The sequence below is a fragment of the Stenella coeruleoalba genome (assembly GCF_951394435.1).
Source record: "Stenella coeruleoalba genome assembly, chromosome: 8".
NCBI lineage: Eukaryota > Metazoa > Chordata > Mammalia > Artiodactyla > Delphinidae > Stenella > Stenella coeruleoalba.
Window position 1 is genome coordinate 42,049,489 of NC_137154.1, and position 18,061 is coordinate 42,067,549.

An 18,061-nucleotide genomic window follows, 5' to 3' on the forward strand; every position below is an offset into this window, starting at 1 on the left:
CCAGGCGGGTTAATACCCGCCAGCTGAGCCGCCAAAGGCGAGTTTGGAGTTCGCTCAGTTGAGGGAAACGCTTTCCTTGAGTAAACTCAGCGTCCTTGAGGTATTCTCCAACTCTGGGCTGGAGACGCTGTCCGCTTTTTTCTAACGGTGACAGGAAATCAAGGAAAAACGTGGGATTCAAAGATTTGGGGGGTAACTCTGCTCGCAGCCACTCAGATTCGAAGCTTGCGGTTGATCCCGACCTGACGTCTGTGGGGACCCGCGCCTTACACTCTGCGTCGCCTGCCCCCAGGCTCAACGCCCACCCCTTGCAGCCACTCCCTCAACGGCCCGCCCTCTTCGCGCCCCGCCCAACTCCTGAGCGGCGAGCCACCATTCTCGCGAGAACTCAGCTAATCTCGCCTTTTTGAACAGCGGGATCTCGCGAGAAGCAGCTTAGGAGCCGGCCTGTAACCTGCTGGGGCGGCTCTTCTAGTCGCAGCTGCCGCAACGTCCGCCGCCTCAGACACCTCCGGACGGATTCAGTTGTGGGGGAAGCGGAGGTGTCGCTGGCCCCGGCCTGTGCCTGGACACTCAAGGGGGACTACAGGTTCGAGGGTGACTGGACTCAGCTGGAGAACTCGGTGGGGGCGGCGTTGGAGGCTGGGCTTTGGTGGGGACGGAGGGCGAGTTTGGGCTTGAGAGCCGGACTCCTCTGGTGGTGGTCTGGACGTCCCGGACCCTGCTAGGGGACCGTGGGTGAGGTTCTGGGCTCTGGCCGCTGGCGCCCAGTTCGGAGAGGCAGGGAAGGGAGTTGGGTTTCGGGGGTGCTGTTTTTGGGTTGGGAGTCCTGAGGCCTTTCCCCGGAGATGAAGGCGGTACCCTTAACCCTCCTTAACAGGGCAGAGGAACAGTTGTGCGCCGCCCCTTTTCTGTCATCCTGGGTTAACGCCGCGAGGTCCTGAGGAGGGTGCATCACAGTAGGAGCTAAGGTGGCCCGAGTCTCGCTTTGGGTGAAGAGTGAGACCCCAATAAGGTGTTAAGTGGTTTTATGCTGTAATGGTATCACGTGCGGTAACGCTTTGTTTTCCCCAAACTTGCACAGAAAAGCTGCTTATTTTTTTCTTTTTCAGATTCAAGTCTCCTAACACCCTTTATCCTCGGGAATGGGGTGCAGGGAGGTGAGACATCACTTAGTGATTTGTTAGTGTGGGCGCAATGTGACCATCACTGGGCTTCACAGATTTCGTACTAATCTTTCTCCTCAGTATTTTGAGTTCATGATAAGTCACTAGTCCTGACATGCTAAAGATAGAGCATCACTCGCTTGTCGCTTTATGCACTTAGCATATAAAATTTACTTAAATGTTTTTTAATCTTTAAGAGTCTTCATGCTTTTTATTTAAATTAACAATATCAGAGAAAAATCACAGTATATTGATTTTCTTTGGACAACTGGGTACACCCCCCCTACAATTTGATCAAGACTTTAGAGAGGGAGTTACAGATAAATTTTGAATGAAATAGATTGTAGAAGTTGGTATAAGAGATATAATAAGGAGTGCAACTATACCAGCCAAAAAAGTTTCTGTACTGGAGAGCCCGTCCAGGACTGAAGCCCAAGCCTTGAAAATGAGGACTCTAGTTGTCATTAGAATACAAAGCGGAGAGCAGTAGAAAATACTTGGGGGAGGATTTGATGGTGGATAAAGACTGTTAAAAAAGTGTGTGAGGAGAATTATTTTTGAAGGTGTAAATGTGTTTCATAAATTTCCTAACATTTCTCGGAGTTTATGACCTAACTGCTATTACACATAAAAAAGTGGGAAGGAAGGTTCTGAAGCATGGAGTATGGCAAGGAACCATGGAGTCAGGAAAGCTTTCAGTGTCTTGACAATGTTTTTGGGATTTCACCTTTTTTTTTCTCCCAAAAAAACTTTCAGATGGGCTTTTTACATTCTGTATGTCACCCTTCCACCAATCTAAATTTTTTTCTTTCTCAACCTTTCTTCTAAGCCTTGTGAAAATTTTTTATTATTAACCATGGAGTTACAAACCAGTATGTCCTGCTTTATGGCTTTTTACATTAGGTGGCTTAGTGAAGTGTTGAAGTGATCTGGAAAATATTATGCACCTTTCAGAGGAATAGGTTATGAATAGCAAACTCACATGCCTCCAGATACTACACATATGAAAATAAAAATGAGTGAAATACACTAAAGAGTTTATGCCTCATCTAAGAGGGATATCCAGTTCTCACGTTCACCTGATCAGTGCCATAATGAATATGGGCCCAGTGTTCAGCCTTCTCAAGAGAACACAGGAAATCTAAATTTTTGCTTGCGCGTCTCCTGACTTTTAAAAATATTGACAGCTACTCGAAACAGTTAAAAATAACTTCATGTGGCCCAAGCAAACCCAAACCTGTCAGTAGTTGTATCCTGCTCTCCAGGTTTGGACCTGTGTTATGAGTAAGAATTAATAAATTTTACAACTGGAAAAAAAAAGATTTAAAGTAAGTATGCCAATTAGTTTGGAATTTCAGACCTAGGAGTAATTGGGGGAAAATGTCAACTCTTAATTGAAAACAGGTGAGTTTAATAGGCAAGTTTAATAGCCTTTAACTATGGTAGGGCAGATTGAACTGATACTTAGTAATATTTTAACTGGAAATAACTGAAGAAAAACCCTCTCAGTATATATGGTTTAATAACTGAGGGTTCTGAGCAAAGCAAAGGTATCTTGTAAGGGAATTGATTTATTGAGAAGCCCTTTATTGTATTTGCGATTAATATGTAAAATAAATCTAGAAGACCCTCTACTGACTCATCTATGGTTTTGAATGTTTACTGTTTGCTGTACCATCACACTTTGTCTTCCCAGTAATTGACTTTTATTGGAAGCAATATTGATTCCTTGGATTTTATTCCGTGGCTGATGGTGCAGGGGGGAGGGGCATCGTGAGGGGAAGAAATGGGAAGGGGAAAGTGTGAGGTGAAGCAAGCACTCATGTGCTTCTCTTTTACATTGTGCATTACAAGATTGATTTGAGTTAGCTAGTTTTTCTTGTTAAGAAGAATAGGTACTTTGATTGATTAAACACAGTGCCTTATACATAGGAGAGCTTAATGATATTTGTGGAATTGAGCCCCGTGGATTAAACCACATTTATCCATTAGTGGGAAGTACTTTAATCACATAATCTGATTCATTCTTAGTTGGGCTGCGGGGAATGGGAGTTTAGAGGTCAGTCCTAGGAAAGAAGTGAATCTTAGGCTTATAGAGGGCAAGGTGAAGTCTTCCATGGGAGTAAGGGTGAGAAAGGAGGCTAGGTGAAGGAGAGAGTTTGAAAAAGCAGGATAGAAATGGTCAAGTACCACTTAGTCTACCGTGCAGTTTTACAAAGAGCTCTGCTTTTTACAACTAAATTTATCATAACTTATGCAAAGACTACATAGAATATTGTTTTTTTTAATAGATCTTCATTGGAGTATAATTGCTTCACAATACTGTGTTAGTTTCTGTTGTACAGCAAAGCGAATCAGCCACATGCATACACATGTCCCCATATCCACTCCCTCTTGAGCCTTCCTCCCATCCTCCCTATCCCACCCCTAGGTCATGGCAAAGCACCGAGCCGATCTCCCTGTGCTATGCTGCTGCTTCCCACCAGCCAGCTATTTTACATTCGGTAGTGTATATATGTCGTTGCTACTCTCACTTCGCCTCAGCTTCCCCCTCCCACCCCATGTCCTCAAGTCCATCCTCTATGATCCTCTATGTCTACCTCTTTATTCCTACCCTGCAACTAGGTTGATCAGTACCTTTTTTTTTTTCTAGATTCCATATATATGCGTTAGCATACGGTATTTGTTTTTCTCTTTCTGACTTCACTCTGTATGGCAGACTCTAGGTGTGTCCACCTCACTACAAATAACTCAGTTTTGTTCCTTTTTATGGATGAGTGACATTCCATTGTATATATGCGCCACATCTTTATCCATTCATCTGTTCACCCACCTCCTAGAGTAACGAAATAGAGTATTGGTTTTTAATCAGGACTACTTTGGGAGTTTGCAGACTTAGTTTTCTTTCTTTTAGCCCAGTCTTCTTAGGTCAAGTTAGTCTAATACCTCTTCACCCAATCCTTGCCTCTCTCTGGTGTGGGAAGTGAAATAGGAGAAGATGTGTATTCTGTGAGATGTTCCTCTTTGAGAGTTTAAAAAACATCTTGAAGAATCTGTTATGTATTTTTGGAGATTATGTTTGTTGAAGGAAGAACCATCATTTTCCTCTCCCCATGTTTCTACATGACTTGTAAAGTAAGGAAGTTCTCTTGGAAGTAGCTTTCCCCCTTCTTTCAACTCCTTGGGTGAGATGCCCTCTCAAGGAAGGATTAGGTGAGGACTGGAGAAGGAATTGAGTATGCTGTTGCTCAGTGACATCTGGTTCTGTTTTTAGAGCTCTCAATTCTTAGGACATAACATTCTCTACTCCCCTGTAGGGTGGATTTATCTGAGCAGCCTGGACCCTATGAGGGAGAAGAAAATAAACGTATACAGTTCTAAGTTTAATTTACAATTGAAGTTAATAGGTAGCTGTTTTGGCCACTGATTTCAGCTATAATTTTACCTTTGTCTGACTCCTTTGTTTCTTTGTTGGTTATAAACCCACAGTAAGGGAGAAGGATGCTCATTAATGGAAGAAGAACTATTTTGAAATCTTGTCTCCTCTTGGATAGAATGTTTATTAGGGTTTAAGCTAATGTTGCATTTCCCTACTATGGCTTGCTCTGGTTTGCTTTGGCATCTTGAAACTGAGAACTGCCTTGTTAAGCAGGTAGCAATCTAGAGCTCAGAGGTGGAAGGTAAGCAATCAGAATTCAAAGAGATCCTCTTTGGGAGAGGATTAAGAGGTTGGTAAATGTTCGATGTAAGCAGTGAGAATACAATGAGCTAAAATACTTGAAATAGTAGAAACTTGACATTAAAGAGGAAAGATTTTATGTGGAATATGTGACCTTATGTCAGAAGATTTCTGAAGATTTGTAAGATGCTAAAAGGTATCTATGCCAATAAAAGCATCTTTTTAAATCCTAATTAATAGTTTAATTATATTTTTCTGTTTAAAAATGTAAGATATCTCATTACATGGTACTTATTTTTATCTTTGTAGTTGAAATGAATGGTCTGTTAGTACTTTTGGTCGTGAACTGAAATTAACATTTGTTATTTGGTTGAGGGTGAGTCTGTCATAGTGAAGTACTAATTGAAGTACTTGATTAGAAACTATGAATAACACTTTTCTAAGGTCATTTAACATTGTAATCATACTTTTCTTTTCATTGTAATCATACTTGGAATACCTTATTTGGGATCACTTAGATCTGTGTTTAAAGCCGACTGTTAGCTTTATGACATAAGTTACTTAACTACTCTGAGCTGTTGTTGGCTCACATGAAAAATGGAGGTAGAACACAATTGTCAGGAGTTTAAGAATGAAATTAAATAAAATATACACAAGGGCTATGTAAACAGTAAAGTGAATATAACTTGTTAGCACTTTGTACTGTGTTTATGCTCAGAAAATAGCATGCTGTCTGGTGATCTTAAGACACATCAGGGGAATTTACATTTACATCTAGCTGTCTCATTTGTAGGGAACAAATTCAAATGGCTATTTGCAGCCTTGACAATATGACTCTTCCACTGGAAATTACAAAAGTTTTTTTTTCTTTTTCTTTATTCTAGTCCACAATGAACAGGAGGAACCTCTTTCTTTTCATGTTGGCATTGACTATCCATTGACACATCTGGTATTCTAAGTAATCTTTTAAAAATTGAAATATAGTTGATGTACAATATTATGTTAATTTCAGGTATACTACATAGTGATTTGACATTTGCATATATTGTGAAATGACAATAAGTCCATTAACTATCTGTCCTGATAAAACTTACTGTATAATAGTACTGACCATATCCTTATGCTGTATATTACGTCTCTGTGGCTTGTTTCGTAACTGGAGGATTGTACCTCTTAATCCCCTTCACCTATTTCAACCCCCCACCTGTCTCCCCTCTGGATACCACCTGTTTGTTCTCTGTATCTGTGAGTCTGTTTTCATTTTGTTTTGTTTTTTAGATTCCACATATAAGTGAGCTCATATGGTATTTGACTTATTTCATTATAGTATAATACCCTCTAGATCCATCCATGTTGTTGCAAATGGCAAGGCTTCTTTTTTTTAATGGCTGAAAAATATTCCGCTGTATTTATATACCACATCTTCTTTATCCATTCGTCTATTAATGGGAACTTAGGTTGCTTCCATACCTTGGCTCTTGTAAATAATGCTTCATTGAACATAGGGTGCACATATTTTTTCAAATTGGTGTTTTTGTCTTCTTCAGGTAAATACCCAGAAGTTAAATTGCTGGATCATATGGCAGTTCTGTTTTTAATTTTTTGAGAAACCTCTATACTGTTTTTCCTTCTGGCTGTACCAGTTTACATTTCCACCAACAATGCACGAGGGTTCCCTTTTCTCCATCCTTGCCGATACTTGTTATTTATTGTTTTGTTGATGATAGCCATTCTGACAGGTGTGAGGTGGTATCTCATTGTGGTTTTAATATGATTAGTGATCTTTTCATGTGTCTGTTGGCCAGCTGTATGTCTTCTTTGGGAAGATGTCTAGGTCCTCTGCCTATTTTTTAATTGGGTAGTTTGTTTTTTTGATGTTGAGTTGTATGAATTCTTTGTATATTTTGAATATTAACCCATTGTTGGATATGTTGTTTGCAAATATCTTCTCCCATTCAGTAGGCAGCCTTTTCAGTTTGTTGATAGTTTCCTTTGCTGTACAAAAGCTTTTTAGTTTGATGTAATCATATTTGTTTATTTTTCTTTAGTTTCTCTTGCCTGAGGAGACAGATGCAAGAAAATATTGCTAAGACTTATGTCAGAGAGCTTACTGCCTATGTTTTCTTATAGGAGTTTTATAGTTTCAGGTCTTACATTTAAGTCTTTATTCCATTTTGAGTTTGTTTCGGTATATGCTATGAAAAATTAGTACATTTTGATTGTCTGTATGTAGCTGTCCTGTTCTCCCAACACCATTTATTGAAGAGGCTGTCTTTTACTCATTGTATATTCTTGCCTCATTTGTTGTAGATTAATTGACCATATAAGTGTGAGTCCATTTCTGGGTCCTGTATTCTGTTTGTTGATCTGTGTGTCTGCTTTGATTTGTAGTGTAGTTTGAAATCAGGGTGCATGATATTCCAGCTTTGTTCTTCTTTCTCAAGATTGTTGGCTATTTGGGATCTTTTGTTTCCATACAAATTTTAGAATTACTAGTTCTAGTTCTGTGAAAAATACCATTGGTATTTTGATTTAGACTGCCTTGGGATATATGGTCATTTTAACAATATTAATTTTTCTATGAGCATGGTAAATCTTTCCGTTCGTTTGCGTTGTCTTCAGTTTTCTTCAATGTCTTACAGTTTTCTGGGTCCAGGCCTCTTATCTCCTTAGATGTATTCTTAGTTATTTTATTCTATTTGATGCAGTTGTTAATGAGATTGTTTTCTTAATATCTTTTTCTGATAGTTTATTGTTAGTGTATAGAAATGCACAGATTTCTGTATACTGACTTTGTATCTTGCAACTTTACTGAATTTATTAGTTTAGCGGTTTTTAGTAATGTGTTTAGGATTTTCTATACTTAAAACATGTCACCTGTAAACTGGGACAGTTTTATTTCTTCCTTTCTAATTTGGATTCCTTTTAATTCTTTTTCTTGTCTGGTTGCTATGGCTAGGATTGCCAACACTATGTTGAATAAAAGTGCGAGAGTGGGCATCCTTGTCTTGTTCCTGATTTTAGATGAAGTGCTTTCAGCTTTTCACTGTTGAGTATGGTGTTGGCTGTGGTTTTGTAATATATGGCCTTTAATATGTTGAGGTATGTTCCTTCTATACCCACTTTGTTGAGAGTTGTTATCATAAATGGATTTGAAATTTGTCACAGGCTTTTTCTGCATCTGTTGAGATGATAATATGATTTTTATTCTTCAGCTTGTTACTGTGGTGTATCACTTTGATTTGCGTTTATTGAAAAATCCTTGTATCCCTGGGATAAATCCCACTTGATCATGGTATATGATCCTTTTTTATGTATTGTTGAATTCAGTTTGCTCATGTTTCGTTGAGAATTTTTGCATCTGTGTTCATCAGAGATACTGGCATGTAATTTACTTTGTGGTATCTTTGCATGGTTTTGGATTCAGGGTGATAATGGCCTTGTATAATGAGTTAAGAAGCATTCCTCCCTCTTCAATTTTTTTGTAATAGTTTAGGAAGGATGAGTGTTAACTCTTCTTTAAATGTTTTGTAGAATCCACCTGTAAAGCTGTCTGCCTGGACTTTTGTTTGTTGGGAGTTTTTGTTTTTTTTAATTGATGCAATTTCATTACTGGTAATTGGTCTGTTCATATTTTTTTATTTCTTCCTGATTCATTTTTGGGAGATTTTTATGTTTCTAGGAATTTATCCATTTCTTCTAGATTGTCCATTTTATTGGCATATATTTGTTCTTAGTAATCTCTTACGATCCTTAGTGTTTCTGTGGTGTCATTTCTGATTTTATTTCTTTCATTTCTGGTTTTATTTATTTGGGCCCTCTCTTTCTTGATGAGTCTGGTTAAAAGTTTATCAGTTTTGTTTATCTTTTCAAAGAACTCGTAATTTCATTGGTGTTTACTTTTTTAAAATTTTTAATTTTTTTAGTCTCTATTTCATTTACTTCTGCTCTGATATTTATGATTTCTTTCTTTCTCCTAATTTCGGGTTTGTTTGTTCTGCTTTTTCTAGTTCCTTTAGGTGTAAGTTTAGGTTGTTTATTTGAGAGCTTTCTTGTTTCCTGAGGTAGGCTTGTATCACTACAAGCTTCTTTCATAGAACTGCTTTCGATGTGTCCCAGAGATGTGGATTGTTGTATTTCCATTTTCATTTGTTTCCAGGTATTTTTTGATTTCCTCTCTGATTTCCTCAGTAAACCATTGGTTGTTTAGTAGCATGATTTTTTAGCCTTCCCATGTTTGTGTCTTTTGTAGTCTTTTTCTTGTAGTTTGTTTCTAGTCTCATACTGTTTCCAGAAAAGATACTTAATATAATTTCAGTATTCTTAAATTTATTGAGGCTTGTTCTGTGGCCTAGCTTCTGATATGTCCATTTGTGCCAAAAAGAATGTGTATTCTGCTGGTTTTGGATGAAATGTTCTATACATATCTATTAAATCCATCTGGTCTAATGTGTTATTTAAGGCCAATGTTTCCTTATTGATTTTCTGTCTGGATGATCTGTCCATTGATGTAAGTGAGGTGTGAAAGTTTGCTACTGTTATTGTATTAGTGTCAGTTTCTCTCTTTTTGTTTATTAATATTTCTTTTATGTATTTAGGTGCTCCTATGTTGGGTGCATATATATTTACAATTGTTATATCCTCTTGTTGGCTTGACCTGTTTATCATTATATAATGTCCTTCTTCTACTCTTGTTACAGTCTTTGTTTTAAAGTCTATTTTGTCTGATACAAGTATTGATACTCCAGCTTTCTTTTCCTTGCCACTTGCATGGAATACCTTTTTCCATCCCCTCAATATCAGTCTGCATATAACTTTAAATCTGAAGTGAGTCTCTTGTAGGAAGCATATATATGGTTTTTTCTTTTTTTTTAATCTGTTCAGCCACTGTCTTTTGAATGGAGCGTTTAGTCCATTTACGTTAATTACTGATAGGTATATACTTTTTCCATTTTAATTCTTTGCTGGTTGCTTTTGTAGTTCTTTGTAGTTCTTCTCTTCTTTTGCTTTCTTCCCTTGTGATTTTTTTTTTTTTTTTTTGCGTTACGCGGGCCTCTCACTGTTGTGGCCTCTCCCGTTGCGGAGCACAGGCTCTGGACACGCAGGCTCAGTGGCCATGGCTCACGGGCCCAGCCGCTCCGCGGCATGTGGGATCCTCCCAGACCAGGATTGCACCTGTGTCCCCTACCTCGGCAGGCGGACTCTTAACCACTGCGCCACCAGGGAAGCCCTTTCCCTTGTGATTTGATGACTGTCTTTAGTGTTATGTTTGAATTTTATTTTTTTTTGTGTGTATGTATCTATTATAGGTTTTTGGTTTGTGGTTATGATGAGGTTAACAAATAGCTATATGCACGTGTGTGTGTGCACACACACACGTATGTGATTGTTTTAAGTTGATAGATCTCTTAATTTTGAACAGATTCTAACCACCCTGAATTTTTACCCCCTGCACATTTAATATTTTTCACATCATATTTAAAATCTTTTTGTTGTTGTGTCTTATTATGGATATATATTATTACTTTTGTCTTTAGCCTTCCTATTAGCTTTATAATGGTTGATCTATTACCTTTACTGTATGTTTGCCTCTACAAGTGATATTTTTTCTTTCATAATTTTCATATTTCTAGTGGTGGCCTTTCTGTTTAGAGAAGTTCTTTCAACATTTCTTGTAAAGCTGGTTTAGTGATGCTGACCTCATTTAGGTTTTGCTGGTCTGTAAAAGTCTGTTTCTGCTTCAAATCTGAGTGATAACCTTGCTGGATAGAGTATTCTTGGTTCTAGGTTTTTTTCTTTCATCACTTTGAATATATCAGGCCAGTCACTCTGGCCTGCAGCTTCTTCTGAAAAGCTGATAGTCTTTTCGGAGTTCCTTGTATGTAACTAGTTGGCTTTTCTTTCACTGCCTTTAAGATTCTCTATCTTTAACTTTTGCCATTTTAATTATAATTTGTTTTGGTGTGGACATCTTTGGGTTCATCTTGTTTGGGACTTTCTGTGCTTCCTGAACCTGAGTGTCTTTTCCTTTCCTAGGTTAGGGATATTTTCAGCTGTTATGTATTCAAGTAAGTTCTCTGCCCTCTGTCTCTCCCTCTTCTCCTTCTGGGACCCCTATAATGTTAGTATGCTTTATGTTGTCCCAGAGGTCTCTTAAACTAAGCTTATTTTTAAAAATTCTCTTTTGTTTTTTTCTCTTCAGCATGGGTGATTTCCAGTACTGTCTTCCAGATTGCTGATCTGTTTTGCTGTATGATCTAATGTACTGTTGGTTTCTTGTAGTGTATTTTTTATTTCACTTTATTGTATCTGTTTGGTCCTTCTTTGTATTTTCCAGCTATCTGTTTGGTTCTTCTTTGTATTTTCCAGCTATTTCCAGCTTCTCACCATGTTCATTCATTCTTCTCCTGAGTTTGTTGAGTATCTTTATGATCACTACCTACCTTGAACTCTTTATCAGGTAGATTGTTTGTCTTCACTTCATTTAGTTCTTTTTCTGAGGCTATACGTCTTGTTCACTCATTTGGAATATATTCCTCTATCTCCTCATTTGGCCAAATCGCTGTATTTCTTTTGGTGTATTAGGTAGGCTGCTTATGTTTCCTGATCTTGAAGTGGCCTCATGTAGGAGATGTCCTATGGGGCCCAGCAGCACACTCCACTCTGGTCACCAGAGCTCTGTGCTCTAGAGGTGCCTCTTATGTAGGCTGCATGAACCTTTATGTTGTGCTGGGGCTGAGTACTGTGATTGTGCTGGTAGGCAGGGCTGTCTGCTGTCCAGTTAGCTGTGCCTTATGTGGTGGCTGCAAGCCTCCTGGAGGGCAGGGTTGGCTTCTTGTGTGGCTCTCTACAGGGCCTGGTGGGCACAGGGCTGGTGCTGGCTCATTGGAGGGTTGTGTTGGGTCCCTGGCACTAATTGGCTAGAGGGAGGATTCCAAAATGGAGCTTGTCTGTACTGGTGTTATCATGGTAGAACAAGCTCCACAAAATGGCTGTTGCCATCATTTCCTCCCCCAAGGGGTGTCCCATTTGCCTCCTACCTCTCTGGGAGGCTCTCCAAGATCAGCAGGTGGGTCTCGCCCAAGCTCCTTTCAAACTATTGCCTCTGGTCTGGGACTTGGAGCATGTTGAGATTATGTGTGCTCCCTTTAAGAGCAGAGTCTGTTTCCTAACACCCCTTCCCCACCTCCCATGCTCCCAAATATAAGCTCTCCTGTTTTCAAAGCTAGACATTCTGGGGGCTTGTTTCCTGGTGCACAACCCCTTGGACTGGGGAACCTGCTGTGGGGCTTGGACCCATTGCTCCTTGGGGAGGACCAGTTGTGATATTCCTCCCATTTGTGGGTTGCTGACTGAGTGATGTGGGTCCTGACAATACTGTGTCTCCGCCCCTCCTACCCCTCTCATGTCGTTCCTTTATGTCTTTAGTTTTGGAAAATCTTTTCTGCTAATCTTCAGGTTGTTCTTATAGATAGTCGCTCTGTAAGTAGTTGTAATTTTGGTGTGTCCGTGGACAGAGATGAGTTCAGGGTCTTCCTACTATACCATCTTGGCCATCTCCTCTATTCTCTGTAATTTGAATGCCAGGTGCAACAGTAGAGAAAAGAGAATATATTGTAGAGAGAAATGGCATGACATTTTAAAAACCGTCTATTGGGATACTGTTAACATCTCTAAAAATTTTTTTATTTTTATTAATTTGGATTATTTTTCTTTAAGATCTTTGACTGTCATTGCTGGTAGCAGATGAATAGAAAATTATCCTGAGTTTTCTATTTGTGGACTATGTTAAAAATAAATTTAAAAGCTCAGATACCTGAGGAAGTATCTCAGGGCATAATTGTGCAACAAAATGTTTTTATACTTTTCTCATTCTTAGATGGTCATGCAAATAGTGCTGAATTATTTTAAAGGTAATTATTTCATTCAGGGCAGTTTGCTTTATACAATGCAGGATTGAATTTTATTTTTCTCACATCTTGAGAGCAAGCAATGCAGTCTGCTCTGTCCTTTTGTCTCCTAATTTGTTAATTTAGAATTTTCCTAAAGAAGTTCCTGTAAGATGGGTAACTGTGGGACACTATTATTTTCTTCTTGTTGAATATTCCAAATTGCGTGAGTTTCTCTTTTCAAAGAGAGAATATTTAGTTATTAAGAGACTAGTGAAGTTATAAAACTGTAATACTGGAAGTATTTTAAAATCATTAATACTCTAGTGTTTGGAAGAGATAACTAAACTGCAGATTAGGCCTCATTACCTGAGTTTGATAAAACTTATTTATTGTACCATATTGAAGAAAACAGCAAAACTTCCATTTTTACTTATTTTTTTAACTCAATCTCTTTTTCGTTTTCATTTTTTGTGTATGTGTAATATATACATAGTACTATTTATATACATGTATGTGCATTGTTTATATATGTATGTGCAGCTACTCAAGTTAGTTGAATTGAAAACATTAAGAAAGGGAAAAAGTGTCATATTTTAGAATAAGAGTGATATGACATCTTTGATCATCTTTGCTTCCCTAGTGAATGATACTTTTTAACAGTAGCCTTGAATACTTGTTGGTTTTGAAATTGTTTTATGAGTACTTTGAAAAATTACTTATAAAAGTAGATTATTTGGAGTAATTTCTTTCTGAATATGAACATGCAATGTATTGCATGCAATTTGGGACAGTCACCAAAAAGCAAAGAAGAAAATGGCATCTTAATCCCGTGACCCAATGATAATTGCTTCCAGTCATAAACACATGTATACACATACACGTGCATACACACACACAATTGGGATCATTCTGTATGTAATGACTTAAATTTTTTATTTTGAGAAATTAAAATAATATAACAAATACATACCTAGATTTAAAAATGAACATTCCCTTCCTCCTCCCCTTCCCCCTTTCCCTCTCCTTCCCCTTCCACTATAAATTCTTTGATAAACATATTTCTCAGGATAAAAATTTAAAAGTGGGATTCTTGTGTTAAAATGTGTGACACCCTTCAGGTTTTACAGTTTATATTCCCACAAGCCTGAGTAGCCTTTTCCCCTCTTCTTTAGCCATCACTGGTTATCATGAAAACAAACCAAGAAATCTTTGACAATTTGATCAGTTAAACATCTCACATTTAACTTGGGTTTCTTATATTACTAGTGAGGTTGAATATTTCCTCTTTTCCCCTTTTTGGCAGCCAGTATTCTTTTTGTAAATTGCTAACTTAATGAACTCTGTGTGTTTTTCCATCACAGTGTTCAGATTTTTTTAATATGGATTTATAAATACTCCTTATATTTAAGATTAAAATCTTATCTATTTGTTATATACATTTTTATAGCTTTTCATTTATCTTTTATAGTTTGAATTTTTATGTAGTCTAACCTAATGCTTTTTGAAAGTGGTCTGCAGTCCCAATTCTGATCCCTGATGAAGTTTTCACTAGTCTTTGTTGCAAATGTGAGCATAAAGTGTCTGACTGCACGTTCCTGTTTCTCATATTTTTTTTCCTCTGATTTGAGGCTTAGAAATTCCTTCTTTATTCTGAGAGTCAGATAAATGTTCATTTATATTTTTTTCTTAATTCTTTATGGTTTTGTGTTCTACTTTTATTTTTTTTTAATAATGTGGAATTTGGGAGAGATAATATGTGAGGAAGGAAAGGATCTTCTGCCGAAATAGTTGATCAATATTTTAGAACCTCTCTATCTAACCTTGAATCTGTCATCTAGCTATCTGTCTCTTAGTGATTTGAAATGTGACCAGTAGCACTTTTTATTTTCTGGGCATAGCGTTTTGATGGGTTGTGTATTAAACTTGAGAGACAGTATAGTATGGTGGAAGAAGCACTGAATTTGACTGTACAGATATGTATTTGAGTCCTAGTTTGTTTATTAGCTATGTGACATAGGCAAATAACATAATCCCTTTAAGCCAGTTTCTCAGTTTTTAAAAAGAAATCACCTTTATATAATAGAGGATACCTCTTGTGTCTTGTAGGCTTGATATATGGATTAGCGTAGAAAATGTATATGAAAATCCACCTTATTATCCAAGGCTTCCTGAATTAGATACTAGCATCTAGCTCCTGTACCTCTATCCTGCTTGAAAAATCTCACTGCGTATTTTGGTATAGTTCATTTAGTGCTGAGGCATATCTCATACCTACCACCAGTCTGGTAACCTTTCCAAAGGAGGATGGTTTGAGCTTATTGTTCGGAACCCATTCTGATATGTATTGGTCATTGCTTATTATTCTATCATATATGGTAGTAACAGCCACATATGGCTATTCAAATTTAAGTGAATTAAAATAGAAAATTCATTTCATCAATTGTACATTTCAGGTGTTTTATAGCTACATGTAGCCAGTGGCTACTTTTTGGACAGTGCAGACGTAGAACATTTCCATTATCAGACAAAGTTCTGTTGGGTAATACTTCAGTCTAGAACTTGAATCATACTTAGGGCCTTTTCTAGCCTATTGAATTGAGGGCAGGTAAACAAGCAAAAATCTGAAAGGAATGGAAGGTAATGGGTTAATGAATGGGTCAAAATGCAACAGCATATTAAAAGTTATATGAAAAATGTAACTTATTAAAAAAGCCTCTCAGAGGGAAAAAGAAAACATTGTTTGAGTCTGACTTTGTTTAAAGGGTCATGGAGGAAAAAATAAAACATTGTTTGAGTCTGACTTTGTTTAAAGGGTGCTGGTTCTTAGGAGTTGAATGTAATCTCCTTTGATTTAGGCACTTCATCAGCTTATTGGAGATTTGCCTATATTAAATTTTACGTCAAGGTGATTTGCTTCAACTAAGATGTTTCCGGTTTTGAAGGCAATACTAGTTAGTCATAGAAGAAAAGGAAAAATAGGGACATATGCATAGAAAATAAAACATTAAGTTTTTTTAGAAAATTAAAAAAATCATATATGCTTTTTAGTGAGTTTTAAGAATTGAGCACTATAAACAGCATCTAGTTCATTATAATGCTAATTATGTAATGTAGGTATTTAGAAAATGCCTAAGATAGGGAAAGATTTTCAAACATTGATTGAGCTGTTTAAGGTGGGTGGGGGAATAAATGAAATGGTTCTTGAAGTGTTAATGTCTTAAACAAGAAATCAGCAAAATTTCAGTAGAAATTCTATAACAGTAATAAAATCAATGAACTCAGAGATTTTATCTCCAGGTCACCTCTGGAAGATCAAGGGCTGAATATGAGCTGACTGTGGAAGTCTTACATTTTGGTGGATTTGATAAGGAATTCCTTTAAATAGACAAAGTACCCTACTTTTAGTGGAAAATTCATGCAGTTTTATTAAATCTGTTTGTTAGTGTATCCCTAGCAGTTAGCAAAATGCCTGAAAAGGTACTAAGTACTCAATGAATAGATTTTGAATGAAAGCATAAGTCAATGGAATTTGATATCCTGGAACTAGTTACATAAAATTTAGTCAGATATAATCTAACTGATATAATCAGGATACAAAAATATCCTGAATAAAGTTCTCAGCATTATTTACTTGCTTTATTTTAACTGCAGCAAATAAGAAAAATATAAGTCTTGACATCTGAAAGTGCTTCTATGAGATTTAGGCAGCTTTGAGGAATCTTTTGGGGAATATTAGGAGTCATTTGATAATATCTTTAAAAATGTTTCCAGGGGTATTTGTTATGTTCCCTCTTTTAACACCATTTTCTTAGTGTATAGTTCCTAAGAGCAAGTATTAGCATTAGATACTTCTTGCTCGTTTGAGGATGAGATTCACATGATTGGTGGGTATGATTATACAATATTATTCTTTTTAAAGACAAGCAACTAAGTTAAAGACTCCCTATAAATCTTCATAATTTGCATTTCCTCTTCTCTAGTGTATTCTGTTAAATGAAATGCCTTTGGTTTCTTTCATCTTAATTTTATTAATGAGAACATTTTGTAAAAGTTTACATATAGCGTGTATACTAAGCTGTGGGAACACACATATGAGTTATCCTTTGTTCTTGCCCTCAAGGAGTCTTACAGTTTAAGGGAAGACATGTGGCAGAAACATATTCTACCAGTGCATAATGATGGAGTTCAGAACATGCTACCCCAAAGTATGGCACCTTCACATATTGAATATTTTAAGCAGAAGGAATTAGAGCAACAGCATGTGCTGGAGGAACTTCTGACCTGCCTCTAAAGCAGGTCATAAAACCCTCATGAGAGGTGTCCCTATGCCTAGAGGAAAGGAGCATCTTTAGCTGCAAAGGTGAAGGAACATAGAAATCTGAACGAGAGATAATGCTAGTAAGTTTTTGTCAATTTACTATACTCTTTCCATGATATTCCAGTCTTCATCAAACTTGGCATAAGAACACTCAGGTTTGTTTCTTCGGGCCTTCATTTGCTTATGAAGGCTCCAGTGTTGAGTAAAGTTTACATTAAATAAACTTGTATGCTTTTCTCTTGTTAATATGTCTTGTTACAAGGATCCCAGTTGAAAATTTAGAAGGGTAGGGGAAAAAGATATTTTTCCTCCCCTACTATATGTATTGACCGTATTTAAGCAATCAGAAACAAAAAACAAAACTATAGGTAAGCAGTAAAATTAAACAAGGAAGAAAATTTTGATAACAAAGCCATTTCCAAATACTTAACGGTAGCCCCCTCTTCCCAATTATGAAAACAATGTATGGTATATTCAAATAGTATAAGAGATACAATGAAAAGTAAGTCTTTCTCTCATTTCAGCCTTTCCTCAGAGGCAACTAGTTAGAAGTTTTATGTGTTATTTCTAGACATTTTAAAAAACATATAAAAACATTGATGAGTGTTTGCATACATATTTTTTAAAATATATTGGAGTATATAATACATATCTGTACTATGCTTTTTAGCATAACGTTATATCTTGGAATGTTTTTCTTATCAGTATGTATCTCATTTTTACTGGTTGCATGATACTGTGGAAATTTTTAACCAATTCATTTCTGGCGAACATTTAGATTGGTTCTAGGTTTTTGCTGTGACAAGTAGTGCTGTGAAGTCAAGGAGATAAAAGAGATGTACGTGTTGTGTGTGTGTGTGTGTGTGTGTTAGTATAGTGGTATGTATAATTAGAACAAGGGCTGAGCAGAATCTTAAACTTTCAGTGACGTACCTAGGCAGAATGTGTTGGACAATAAGATAGACCCTAAAGTAGTTCCCATGATCCCTGCCTCCTGGTGTTCGTG

The 18,061-nt window shown here is 37.1% G+C and overlaps 1 protein-coding gene across 5 annotated transcripts in view; it reads left to right on the forward strand.

Annotated features, from left to right (window-relative positions):
- Nucleotides 1-439: 439 nt before the first annotated feature.
- The window catches only part of BTBD10 (BTB domain containing 10), a 72,230-nt gene continuing 54,608 nt past the window's right edge, over nt 440-18,061 (forward strand). The window contains exons 1-2 of one of the 5 annotated variants that reach the window (XM_079929449.1): nt 440-589; nt 1,113-1,160. The gene's annotated coding sequence lies outside the window, so the exon portion shown is untranslated. The remainder of the gene's footprint in view (nt 590-1,112; nt 1,161-18,061) is intronic. The other 4 variants (XM_079929448.1, XM_079929445.1, XM_079929447.1 and 1 more) reach the window with 4 other exon arrangements.